Here is a 13,291-nt window from a genome sequence, read left to right on the forward strand (position 1 = left end):
AGGTTTAACATGGTTTTTGCATGGTTTGGGCAGTCTTTTGCCTTGGAAGGAGTCCAAAGGCACTTAGGAGGAAATTTATGTGGTTTTGAGAGGGGTTTAGTGGTCAAAAGGGGTTTTATGCCTTAGAAAGGTGAAACAAGGCCAAAGGTGGATTTTATATACATATGAAGGGAAATTATGCATAGGAATGAGTCCTTATGCACTTGGAAGATAGTTAGGGGGGTGATTAAGGGTTCTATGCATTTGGAAAGGGTCCAAAATGCATGAGAAGATGGTTTGAGGGGGCAATGAGGGTTCTTGCTGAGTTTCTCATAAACTTAGCAATTCCCAAGGATATATATGGTTATTTTTCAACCAGGGGGCGGGATAAATATATAGGGGAGTTATATACATAGTTTTAGTAGGGGAAGTGTAAAGAAATAGGGAGTTACATAATAAAGTTAGTAGTTAATATGATAACGATGAGAAAAAGCGCTAAGAATGATGTCTTAGGCTATCAATGGGGGAAAATGACAGATATAAGAAGTGTGAACATTCCTTGAGTGAAGTAGATCTTCACCAAGGCAAATGATATGGGGAATGATGGAACTAAGAGGTATCAAGCAGATCTTGACATCTTTTAGGGAAGTTAGTGAGTAATTTGGGTAAAGAGGAAGAAGGGGAAGTTAGACATGCCTCACTTGAAGTCCTCCAACTGAAAAACTACCTTCAACTTGTGATATGATACATATAACACTTGACAATATGAAATGGATCACAAGCCATGATTCTGCAACCACAAAGCTACCTACCCAACCTACTCACCTAGCATTTTCTCTTCTTTTTGGTTTGGGTGCACTTGAACTAGCATACCCAGCTTTTCACTCTTTTCTTCTTGCTGTGCTCCTATCTACTTCTACACTTATTTCAACCAGGGGCTCAGATTAAGCTGTTGAGCACCCTTGCTTCTCTACCTAACTACAAATCTGCCAAGATTAAGCTGTTTGGACAGATGTTCATTCTCTATATTCTACAACATGAAATTGAAACCTAGGGAAGCCAAGATTAAGCTGTTTGGCCTTCCCATACTTGAAAACTGATCAAAAATGGATTACTCATCAAAACTGGAACAAAGCAGTGGCATTTAGATTGGCTCACTTTCACGAATACTTCTCTGGCCATCTGTAACAAATATGGAGCATTGCAGCAAGCAAAGTATGACATATTTGGCATGTAAAAATGTCGATCATGAAAGATGATTAACCTGCTGCAGCAGGAAGCTAACATCAGGAATGATGGGTGGCACAACTTATGACGAAGTTGTCATCAAACTACTGGGTTGATCTGTAGCCTTATTGTTCGACATCTGTGGGTTCCTGTAATCTTTATTCCTCATTGATATCGAGGCATCATTTTGCTGTTTCGATACGGATAACATAAGCACTTAGGATGGGGAAGCATTATCGATAGTAACTAGATTAGTTTCTGGGTTTGGAAATAGATCTGTCAATACTGCTGAGGTGCTTAAAGTTTTTAAAAATTTCTTGATCTCAGCTCGATGCGGACAATCTCTTGTATAATGGTCCTCATTGCATATGAAACATGGTTGATTAGGTTTCTTCTTCCCAGCAGGGTTTTTAGAAGATTTTTTGGGAGGTGAGTCTTCCTGTTTCTTCTTTTCATTTTTCTCTTTCTTCTTGCCCCCTAGTTGCTTCGGTTCTTTTCCTTTGTCGAATGACATGACATTAACCTCTGAGGCAAGAAGTTTTTCATTTTATTTTTTGCTAGAAACTGCAAGGGCTTTACCAGTTTGAGCCTTTGCAGTTTGCGTACTTAAGGTTCCAATCATGCCATCGCTGGCATGAGAGTCCCTATTTGATTTAGGAGGGGAAGGAATGGAAAATTCCGGCCTAGGAACGTCAAGGATTTTGTCATAAAGCGTGCAAGACTAAGTATAAATCAAGTCTAAATATTGTGCACGAGCAATGACTTGCTCCTCAGTGACAACTCCTCCTTTCGCCAGATCTTCTATAATAGAAGGTAATAATGACTTAATAAACCACTCAACTAGAAGCTGATCAAGAACATAGTTCTTTACCATTTGACGATGACGTCGCCACTTATGAATATGATTAGATATGTGAGTGGTTGTTGTCTGTTTAAAATTGGTAAGGAATTCTGTTCCTGTTTCGTACCCTATGTGTAATTTAAAGTGGGTTAAAAAGGTAGTGGCAAGGGCGCTGAAGTTATCAAATGAAGCTCTAAGCAATTCGATGTACCATTTCTCCACTAGACCAATTAATGTTCGCTGAAAAAGGCGAAGCCTAATCGAATCATCATTGAGGGTGTTGGACAAACACCATAAATGAAAGGTCATTATGTGATTCCATGGATCTTCACCCGGATTTCCATTGAATTTAGGAATATCTGACGAAAGTTTATGGGGAATCGATGGCCACTAAGGGGCATAAGAAATTGGATCATTTGTTAGCTGATTCAGATCTGGTAATTCTAAAGTTGCTATGAAAGGAAACTGTTGATTCAGGTTTGGCGAAGCATACCCAAGATAAGATGGGATTGCCTGAGCAGTGGGTCCTTGCATACCAGCATAATGTATTTGATGCTGATAACTTTGATAAGGTTGATGGACATAACCATTAGAGTATGATTGTTGGTAACTGTTTTTAATATACGACTGCCCATTACCCACAAAGCTTTGTTGCTTAGGTCCTCGGTAAGCTTGCTGGAATTCTGGTTGTTGATATTGTACCCGCCATGGTTGTTGGACCATTTGCTGTTGTCCAACACTAGATATTTGACGAAGATGAGGGGTGATAGTACCCGTTTGAGCTTGAGTCGTTTCAGTTAAGGAGCCACTAATCTGCAGTTGTGATTCAATAGTGGAGACAAGAGGTTGTTTTATTACGACCTAAGAGATTTGAGGTTTACATACAACAGGCAACAATTGTACCTGCGACATCGTCACAATAGCCAGTGTAGTGGGAATGTTCGACATACATTGATTTGGTTGCATTGAGTATACAACTCTTAGCTGTTGAGGTAGTATTGGTACCCAACCATTGGATGCAATTCCAGCTTGACCCACATTTTTTTGTGAACTCTCATATGGTTGCTCTCCCGGAAGGAAAAATGAAAAGGCATACTACCCCCCATATGGAAGAAATCCAGTGTTCAAAGGGCAAATTGGTCTTTGGAGACTAGACTGCCCAAATTGATACTGATGTGAAGGATCAATTTGTTGAGTCTCAACATAAGAAATTCCAAACAAGATTTTGGATGAACAAATAGGAACAAACCATGTTGTCGAAACAGTCCCTGGGTGGACTCCATCTAGCAGTTGAGAACTAGTTGGGATAGATGGTATACCAGCAAACATTGTTGGAGTAGTAGCAAGAGGTTTTACTACTACTGTATCAGATGACACAGTCCTAGATGTCGATGGTTGTTCAGACATATTGAGTCTATCCAAAAGATTTCCTAGCAATTCGACAGGAACTCACGATGAAGGATGATCAAAAGAACTAACTTCTGTGGTAGAAGGATATAGGTGGATCCTAGTTCCAAAATGCAATGGGGTATTGGATGGAAGATCCTGCACAATCTCTTCTATAGCAATCAATCCAGGTGGAAGAGGTAGACCATCAGGTCCATAAAATATTTTTGGTGCTGAAGAAGGTATAGACTCTATAGCGACAGATGTTGGAGGGGTGACACCTTCCGAATCAGCCCTAGATGGAGCTGGTTCACGAATAGAAATGTTTGTCATTATACTAGGATCAGTTCTAATGTCCTCTTGTAACTACGGAACTTCTTCTGTAGAGGCAGGGGTACCAGAAATAATTAGAATAACTAGAGTCTCCAATGATGTTGAAACACAAGTTTCAAATAAATCAAGAGATTTTGACCCAGTTAAATGAGACCGTTTGGCCCGGAATGGTTTCGTTTCTGGAGTCAAGGACGGTTAACTCGTTAGTCTCCGCAAATGACGAGGTTCTGATTAACTTTCTTCCATGATTGTGGATTACTTGATCAACTCAAAATTGAAATGGGAAAATGTTATTCCGAATTAAATAAATTTTATGATGCTTTGACACAACTTTCTTTTTCAATTTTTAAGAGTTGAGAAAAGCTAAAGGTGCCTCTAGTTGCCTTCAATTTTTAATGAGCCTGAAGTGACAAGTGCTCAGATGGACCTTTTCTTTTAAGGAGTTGAAAAGAAATGAAAGTGACTACTTTGGAATTTAGACAGAGGGATTACCAAACCAATTGCAAAACTACAATATACACCTCGATGGTAAATTAAAAAGAAATTACGGAGGACTTTATGCATGGTAGTCTTCTCGAATGCTGTGTTCAGTGCATTGCGATCGATAGGGCGGTAGACATGGCTTCCTAAGGATAAAGGATATCAGCCTATTGTGGTCTCCCAATATATACTCGTGGTACATGGGAGCAGAAGTCCATACTGACACTTGTCGTATCAAAGAGGAGGAATCACCCAACCTACAATGAAAATGATAGTTACCAGGCTTTACGACACTGGAATACATCTCTAGCCTAGACTTCTAGATGTTGTGCATTAGGTTCCAAAGCGTTTTTATGTTCACTTTGCCTTTCAAGGTTCACCACATGATGTAGATGTACAATTGCTAAATATGCAATCTAAAATGATAAACAGTCGTTTATTTTATTTTAGCAATGAAAATCCTAGCTACTAAGGAATGAAGAGTAAGATTCTTTCAATAGAGAGTAGAGAGCACACACTAAATGCACTTTTCCTAAATCAATTTCCGCATGCAGTCTAAATGCAAATGCACATGCATGTATTTGTTTTTATGCTTCCTTAATGTGTGAATGCCAAAAAGGAAACTAAGTACAGATCTGAACTACTTTCTTCAAAATAACACTTTAGCAATTTCTTTTCAAAACAAAAGGAAGACTAAGACGACACTTTCAATTTCGAATGGAAAACTACTTTCGACACTTCAAAGAATTGAAAATTCAAATCAAATACAATGGAAAAAGTACAATTGAATATCTAAAAGAGGAAGACTTGGCTACATTCTTTTCTTGACTGAAAATGACAGTTGCAACACTTTCGAATCAAAAGACGACAGCTCGATTAAGCTACCTTTTGCAAAGGAGGACTGAAAATGACGAAAAATACATAAAAAACATTCATAATTCCTTACCAATGGAGGCTGAATAATGTAAAGGAAGAAGGCTTTAACAGTGATATACTAATCATAGGCTGCAAAACTACTAAATAGAGCTGAAAACAATGAAGAAAAACCAAAATCTGGAGAGAGAAACAGTCTCATTCAATCATCGCACCTATCCTTAAGGGAAACAGGGATGCATCTCACTTGCAACACACAGGAGGTGCGATGCATCCAAACTACCAATGAGAGATAGTGCGATGGTCTAGGGATGAGACCGAGCTAGGTTTTCACCCACAGTTTGCAGCTAAGTTCAGGGATTTAGGCCAAGCTTATGATAGACAGTAAATACAAAGTATAGAGGTATGATCTAATGAGGTTATTGAGCTACCACAAGGGCACTTAGGATGTTTGTAAGTCAGATGTTCAGTTCATAAACCAACCCAGAGATTAACTAAAGCAGCATTGATCGACTTTGCAGTTGCATAGAAAAAGTAGTTCGAAGGCTAGCTTGCTTAACTTCAAGCTCTGTTTTTAGTTTATAAAGAAAACAACAGTAACAAACAAACAAACTATTCGATCCCCAGTGGAGTCGCCAATTTGTTTCTGGGAAAACTAGCGTTTATTCAGATCTATTAGTCCCACTAAGATGGGTAGCTCTCTTAAAAAGAAGAAATTAAAAGTAACTTGTGTTTTCCTTTATGGGAGATAGAAGAGAGAGAACCAGAGAGCACCAACCTTAGTCTTTCGCTTGGAGCCTTGCTTGTTTCCTCTTTCCTTTGATAGAGCTTCGCCACTCCTTTCTCACTTGTCCCGCATCAAAGAGCACCTGTAGAGTCAAAGCAGCAAAATACCATCAAAGCATAGAGATTTATGATACCATAAACAATGTAGAATTAGATGTACATTAACCATACAAATGCATACACAAATACAAGATTCAGAAATAAGCAAGCATATGGAGGAAAGCTCAAATAGCTTTATCGATAGAAGTAGAAGAGAGGATTACAACCCAGTTGTCTGATCCAGCACCATCCTCCTAACATGAAAGCCCTCTTCACCTCATGAAAAGCTAGATCACCCAACAATACAATGTCTCACAGAGAAACCAACAACACTTCCTTACAAAATACAAAATTCTAGCCTCTGGATCTCTAGGATGAGGGATCCATTTATAGATATTTGTAGAGAGGTGAGTTAGCTTCTGTGTTTCTGATTACTGTCATTTCGCTCATGGTTCTTGGTTCCACTTTGATATTTCATGATCTCTTACTCATCCCTGGGCGAATTCAGAGAGGCAAGTGTCATATAAGTAGTTTCTAGAAGATTCTATAAGTTTCCACCTAGCAAACTGCCTCTGCCATTTGTCTGCTCTCACCCATTGTACCCTACAGAAGGGATTTTCAGTATGCATCACACCCTTTATGTGTAACAGGTGAGATGCATTGCACCCTCAGCATGGAGCAGTCTGTATGGTCTAGTTTTGACCAGTTCTAAGTAGTTTTTCAGGGAGAACTTCTGGGAAGTGATGTAATCAGTTGACCTTCATCCTTTAGGATTTGAAACAACACTTTTAGGGGTTTGAGAGCCCTTGGTTTATCGACATATGTGATTGGAGTTGCAATGCCCAAATATGTCTATAATAACATGAAACACATAGAATTACTCAAGGGAAAGCCTCAGCTAAAAACCCCACTATTTGTATTATCATACAAGGTGGAAGTGCATCAGAATTATAAAAAGCCTTAGCTCTCACAGCTAGCCAGCTCTTAGTACAATCTTCTTGGATGCTCACAGGAAAACCTCGCTTCCTTCTTCTATTCCCTCCAAGCTCCTATTTCCTTGTGCAGTTACCTCTAGGATGATCTCCTTCACCCAGTGTAACACTGCTCTCACACACTACTTTAACATACTATCAGAACTACGCAATCCTCAAGGAACCTTCCCTTGACTGCATGGATGAGTATCCTTTATTGGAAAACACATGCAACTAATAGTAACCTATCCTTGACCTTTAGCTCAACTTGGTATTTCTCAGAATAGACATGTATGAGTTTCCGATGAGGAAATATTCAGTTATTTGGAGTACACTAGTTGAGTGCATGTATGTATCAACTGACTGATAACTCACAATTAGTTCCACAAACAGTTTGGAACTAATTTAAAAGATTTCTAGCTTGAGTTTTTCCAACTAATTAATCCATAATGAATTAATTAATTATTTCCAAGTAGATGGTGAGACTAAATTCGAATTTTAATTCACAATTTTAATTCAAGGACAAATTAAAATCGGAATTTCTGGATTCTATTTTTATCGTTTCTTGTTGCTATTTTCAACATTCCCCCTCAACAAGAAAGGAATTCAACTCGATCCCAATCCTGAACCTTTTGGAATGTTCTGCATCCAACACTTCTCTCTAGTTTTATTGCTCCAACAACTTCAGAGAAAAAAAAAAACTTCCAACCTAAATTAGTATAATGCATTTGTCATCAAAGTCTTTGACTGCTATTGCCTCTATCAACTGAAAACTTTGTGATTTTGTTGACTCAGCCTTTTTGCACTATTTTCAATCCTTCTTTACACTCTTCAGTATCTAACGGTTATAGCCTCTGTCTTTTTTATCTTTGACTGCATCAATCCCACTGATTCCTCCCTCCATTATGTACTTTGGGCTCTTATAGCAAGGTATGATCCATGAGATAAAACCTCTCAATGGACCTTGTCCAATTGCAGCCTTCTTGGGAGTATCACTTCACATCGCCTCACCTCACACCTGGACGTTGTTGGGTGTCGAGAATGATTATTTAGAGGCCTTTGTTTCAGCGGGATGTATACCCCAGGAAGTTTGTACACTCCTCCACCCGGGAGGATGTGGGGGGGACTTTTCCCGCCCATAGGGGTTCGTGGGGGGGCCGATCCCCCCCAGCTGGGGGGTTCAGGGGCCAGCGGTCCCCCAGCGGGGGTTTCGGGGGCAGCACCCCCGCAGTTAAAAATAGATGTAAAATTGCCTTGTAAAAGTATAGTAATTTCTAGTCAATCTAGGTCATTCATTAGGTGGATGATCTGACGGTAGAACTTATGTTTAGTTCAGAGGTTTTTTCCCTAGAAGGAAACCCCTCTCTTTGTATGAGGGCATTGTATTGAGACTGTGTAATAGATGTGTATTCTTCGAGAGAGAAACAAAGAGGTGAGACTGTGAGAGAAAAAAGAGGATATTATAAAAATCAGCTGGAGGTTGTGTCTCTTCATTTTGTTGGATAATAGAAAGGAAGGACTGGTTTTTCAGGGTGGACGTAGCCCAAACTGGGTGAACCATGTATATTTGTGTCTCTCTAGTTTTATGCGTTTTCTGTGTTTATATTTATGCAATATTCTATGTGTTCCCTTGGTCTGTAATATATAATTTTCTAACAGACGTATGGCTACATGTGATCCCTATGCTGCCTCTAATTGTGGCTCCTACACAATTGTTTAAGACTTCTTCTAGGATTGCATGTTGAGAGGTAATTTATGCTCCCTCTCAACCACCAAGTCTCTAACATTTTTCTTGCTTCTCAAGGCTTTGCATGCATCTTGAACCTGAAGAGTGTACAAGTTCTTAGCTCGTGAATAGATCTGCTTCACCTGTCTCATGGTGATGTGTCTAAGGAACACCTTTCCTTTACTGAAGACAACATCGTAGCCTTTCTCCTCCAACATCACGATAGATACCAACTTCTTCTTCAGTCTAGGCACATACTTCACATCTGTGAAGGTGATAGGAGATCCATGCTCCCTCTTAAAAGCAACCATGCCCACTCCTCAAACACTATACATTCCATCGTCACCCATCTCGATGCGCATCTTAACGTCTTTCTCGTCCAAGGCACTAAATAAAGATTTATCATCAGTCATGTGGAATGAGGCTCGACTATCAAGATACTGGACACAACCCATCATCGATGACACCATGCATGGAATGAGGATAATGTCCATTTCGAACTATGAGGCTACTACCTCACCTTTCGATCCTTCCAAAGATCCCTTCTTGGACTTCTTCAATGGGAAATTAGTTCCATAATGTCCCATCTTGTGAATTCGGTTCGCACCTTCAACCCCAAACTTCAAACTTAGAATTCTTCTCAGTAAACTGTTCACAACTCTAATAAACTTTTCTTTGATACCATGTAGAAGTTTTTCTACAAAACCTTGCTCTAATACCTAGTATAAATTATGCTCTCTACACATCTTGTAAAGAATCTACTGTAGGTTAACTTGATAATGCAATATACCAAAGCAAAATACTATAATCTACTTCTACTATCAAACTTGCGGCATCTTAAAGATTGAGTTGAATCATAGTTGAACACATATAAACATAAGAAGAAGAATCAATGCACATGAAACACAAAAAATGCTCAGGGGAAAGCCTCAGCTAAAAACTCCACTATCTGTATTATCATACAAGGTGGAAATACATCAGAATTATACAAAGCCTTAGCTCTCACAACTAGCCAATGCTCAGTACAATCCTCCTGGATTCTCACAGGAAAACCTTGCTTCTCACAAGCCTTCTTCTCTTCCCTCCAAGCTCCTATTTCCTTGTGCAGTTACCTCTCGGATGCTCTCCTTCACCCAGTGTAACACTACTCTAACACACTATCAGAACTACGCAATCCTCAGGGAACTTTCTCTTGACTGCATGGATGAGTTTCCTTTATAGGAAAACACATGCAACTGATAGTAACCTATCCTTGACATTTAGCTCAACTGGGTCTTTCTCATAATAGACATGCATGAGTTTCTAATGAGGGAATCTTCAGTTATCTAGAGTACACCGGTGGAGTGCATGCATACATCAACTAACTGATAACTCACAATTAGTTCCTCAAACAATTTGGAACTAATTTAACTAGAATTAACTCAGTAAACTGAGCTAACTAATTACAACTCAAATATAACTCAATCTTATCTCATTAATTTAAGGGATAACTATTGCATGACTGCAGAAAGACTTCTAACTTGAATTTATCCAACTAATTAATCCATAATGAATAAATTAATTATTTTCAAGCAGCTAGTGAGACTAAATTCGAATTGTAATCCATAATTTTAATTCAAGGACAAATTAAAATTGGAATTTATGGATTATATTTTTATCATTTCTTGTTGCTATTTTCAACAAATACCCTCATCCCTCTACCTTCCTTTCTCCCAAAACTTCGAGCAAGTTAGGATCCTCCTGGCTGGCTAAATCCTCCTATGGGTATATATGGCTACCTAGAAAGTTCACAGTCCCTTCCTCTATGTGAGTGGATGAACTGTGAATCGATGTTTCAACTCATGCAACCTATCTGAAACAACCTCTCTAGGGAGGGCACAGATAATCCCTTGAAGTAGAGGTTGAATCTTCCCTACAGAAGACTCATGGCTAAACAACCAGTAGACTCACTAAGAAGCATAGCGTGCAACAGTAAGTTTGTTTGTCAAATAATCAGAACACTGAAAAATGAGAGCTCCATCCTCTTTTATCACTTTCGACCCCCTTAGCCTCTAGTCGGCCCCTCCTTCCACTAGTTCTAATTCTCACCAATGCATTCCTTGGCTAAGTTCAAAGTATGCATGTGGTGGCCCCCACATTCCACTAGCTGCTAGAAATAAATCAAATTCTCTATAGTTCCTAAGTTTTGTGTGTGGGGTCCTCCTCCTAAGCAAAAATTGATGCCAAAATTATGTTGTTGCACCCTGTGACTAATTCATTTGAGAAGGAACATGACAGGGTGTGTGGCCATTCCTGATTCATTAGGATCCATCCCTCTTTTCAATAATTTCTCCATTATAAGGGCATCCCCTATTGAAGCAACAAAACAGAGACGAACAAGTACATCCATTCTTCCTATTGCTAGCAACTAATCTATCTCTTTTCAAAGTTGTCCAAAAATTGGGTCCTTCAATCGCTTCAATTGTTAGAGTCATATAAACACAAAGTTAAGTTTTCCTGCAATACTAACCAAGACATTACATTATAACATTTAACTGATCCTATTCCTAGAAAAACATATTATGGTATTTTCACTCAACATATTTTTCATAATTATTGCTTGCAAACCTTAAGAAGGTTTTTCATGATGTGCGTTCCATCTGCATTATTAAATTGTACAATATTCATGAATGAATTGCGGTTGAGTCACAAAATTTGAGAAAGCCTCTTTGTACATATTGTGTATGGTTGTGGTCTATAGCAAAGCACTCCAATGTCTCTAAAAACATCTCTGAACTGGGACTCCCCAAGAATCTTGAATGCAGTAGGAGATGAATTTACAATAAAGAAACCAGCTAACTTAGTTTTGTGATCTCAAAACAATATATGTGCTACTAATCCCCGGGGTAAAACAAACAAGTAATTTGGAATGAGATATGTCATTTTTGTACTTCAAATTTTCCAATGGGACTAAAACATAAAGTGAAACAAACGGTTGTTCCAAATTTATTTGTAGATGAGATGCAAACATTCTAATACTCATGCTTATTATGTAATGACTCTCCTACCAAGAAGATACTAAGAGCATGAATAATCACTTTCATTTAATAAAAATTAGCTTGCCTACTCTCTTTTACCCTTGTCTTTGTCTACTAGCTTGTCCTGCAAAATGAAACAAAATTTAAATGTTATTTTAGCTCCACATCAACATTTACAACACTTTGTTTCAGTTCTCTATTTGAAGACACACATTTGGCAAAAGAAATAAAGTGAACCAGCTAAAAGTTCTGAAATTTTAGACTCTGTTATCAGAAAGATACCTACCACAACAAAAGACACTGACACATAATTATTTTGGGCTATTCATTCATTAAAATGACATCTTTCTTTGGGGGAAAGTACTTTGCCTCCATCTCTTAAACCTTCCAAGCACACGATGACTATTAGGTTATTTTTTCCTAAAAGTTGTTGTACTAAAGCCCACTAGCAAGGAAACAAAATAGGGTATCCTTACCATAATTAGGCAGTACTTACAAGGTGGAAAACAAAATCATGTGACACTCCTTGGAAAACATAAGGTTTATTAAAAATAGGAAAAACCAAGACGTTTGCAATGCTTGTGTGGATGGCCTTCGGAAGATCATTTAATGTTTCTTCTTGCTGCAATCCCTCTTGTCCTGAATATCAAGTGTATATGTGCCAACATTTGATCTTGAAATTGCAGTGGCAACTGATTCCTAAAAGAAAATCTTGAAGCTTCCTAAATTGTGTCCGTCTTCAATCAAAATGAAAGTCAAATCCTCATATGATGTGGTATTTTTGCACTGAAAAGAGAGAATATGTAAGTATAACTTTCCGATACACAAATTTATTAAAAATATATTCCTTACAAATTTCATGCTCTGACTTGTGCCATGTACAATTAAATTTGTCATGTTTCCTATGAAGTATGTAGTCAAACCTAGATTAAATAACATGTAGATGATATCAAATGTCATTTATCTCATATTTTCAACATGCTGGTCTCCACATCCAATAGTCGTCAAAGTTGTAATGAAAAAATAGATTGCAATAATATAGCGAATCCAAAGGGTTTGTTTCATAAAATGTGGAAATGCAGCACGAATCCATGTCCTAGTTGGATCATGATATCTAGCAGTGAGTAGATATGAAAGGCATCCAGCACAGTGAACTGCAAAAAGTGTTCCCTGCATAGTTGAGCAAATATGGTTTCAGATTCATTATGCGAGTGAATATTATTTGCAATTAAAGATTGCCTTCCACTAAATTCAAGAAAAAATGATATTGTTGGTGTTAACTTACACAAACAAGCTTAGAACATTGTATCCATAAATAGTTGAGTCAGATATTCTTCTCTAGTCATGTGGACAGAGCACTGACCTGCCTTAAACGCTAGAGAAGCATCATATTAAGAGCACTGAACCCTAACCCTAGTTTCCCTCTGAATATTAGACTAGCTGCCTGAAAGGGTGTTGTTGAACAGACGTCAAGTATGAACCATGTGCAAATATACCTTTGTCACCAAGGAAGATGATGAGATAATTCTTTATGGAGAGTTAAATTTCTATTTATTGTAGGTTTCAAGCATATTCAATGAAAGAATGACACTAATCATCTACTCCATGGTTTTGAAAACTGAAAAATCAACTA

General features: G+C 38.2%; 1 pseudogene; it reads right to left on the bottom strand.

Moving 5' to 3' along the window:
• LOC149244477 (potassium channel AKT1-like) overlaps positions 1–13,048 on the bottom strand; it is a 41,685-nt pseudogene extending 28,637 nt beyond the window's left edge.
• Positions 13,049–13,291: the final 243 nt, after the last annotated feature.

This window comes from Pinus tabuliformis, chromosome 8, assembly GCF_031772625.1.
Source record: "Pinus tabuliformis cultivar Carrire ecotype Pingquan chromosome 8, CPIR1, whole genome shotgun sequence".
Lineage (NCBI taxonomy): Eukaryota > Viridiplantae > Streptophyta > Pinopsida > Pinales > Pinaceae > Pinus > Pinus tabuliformis.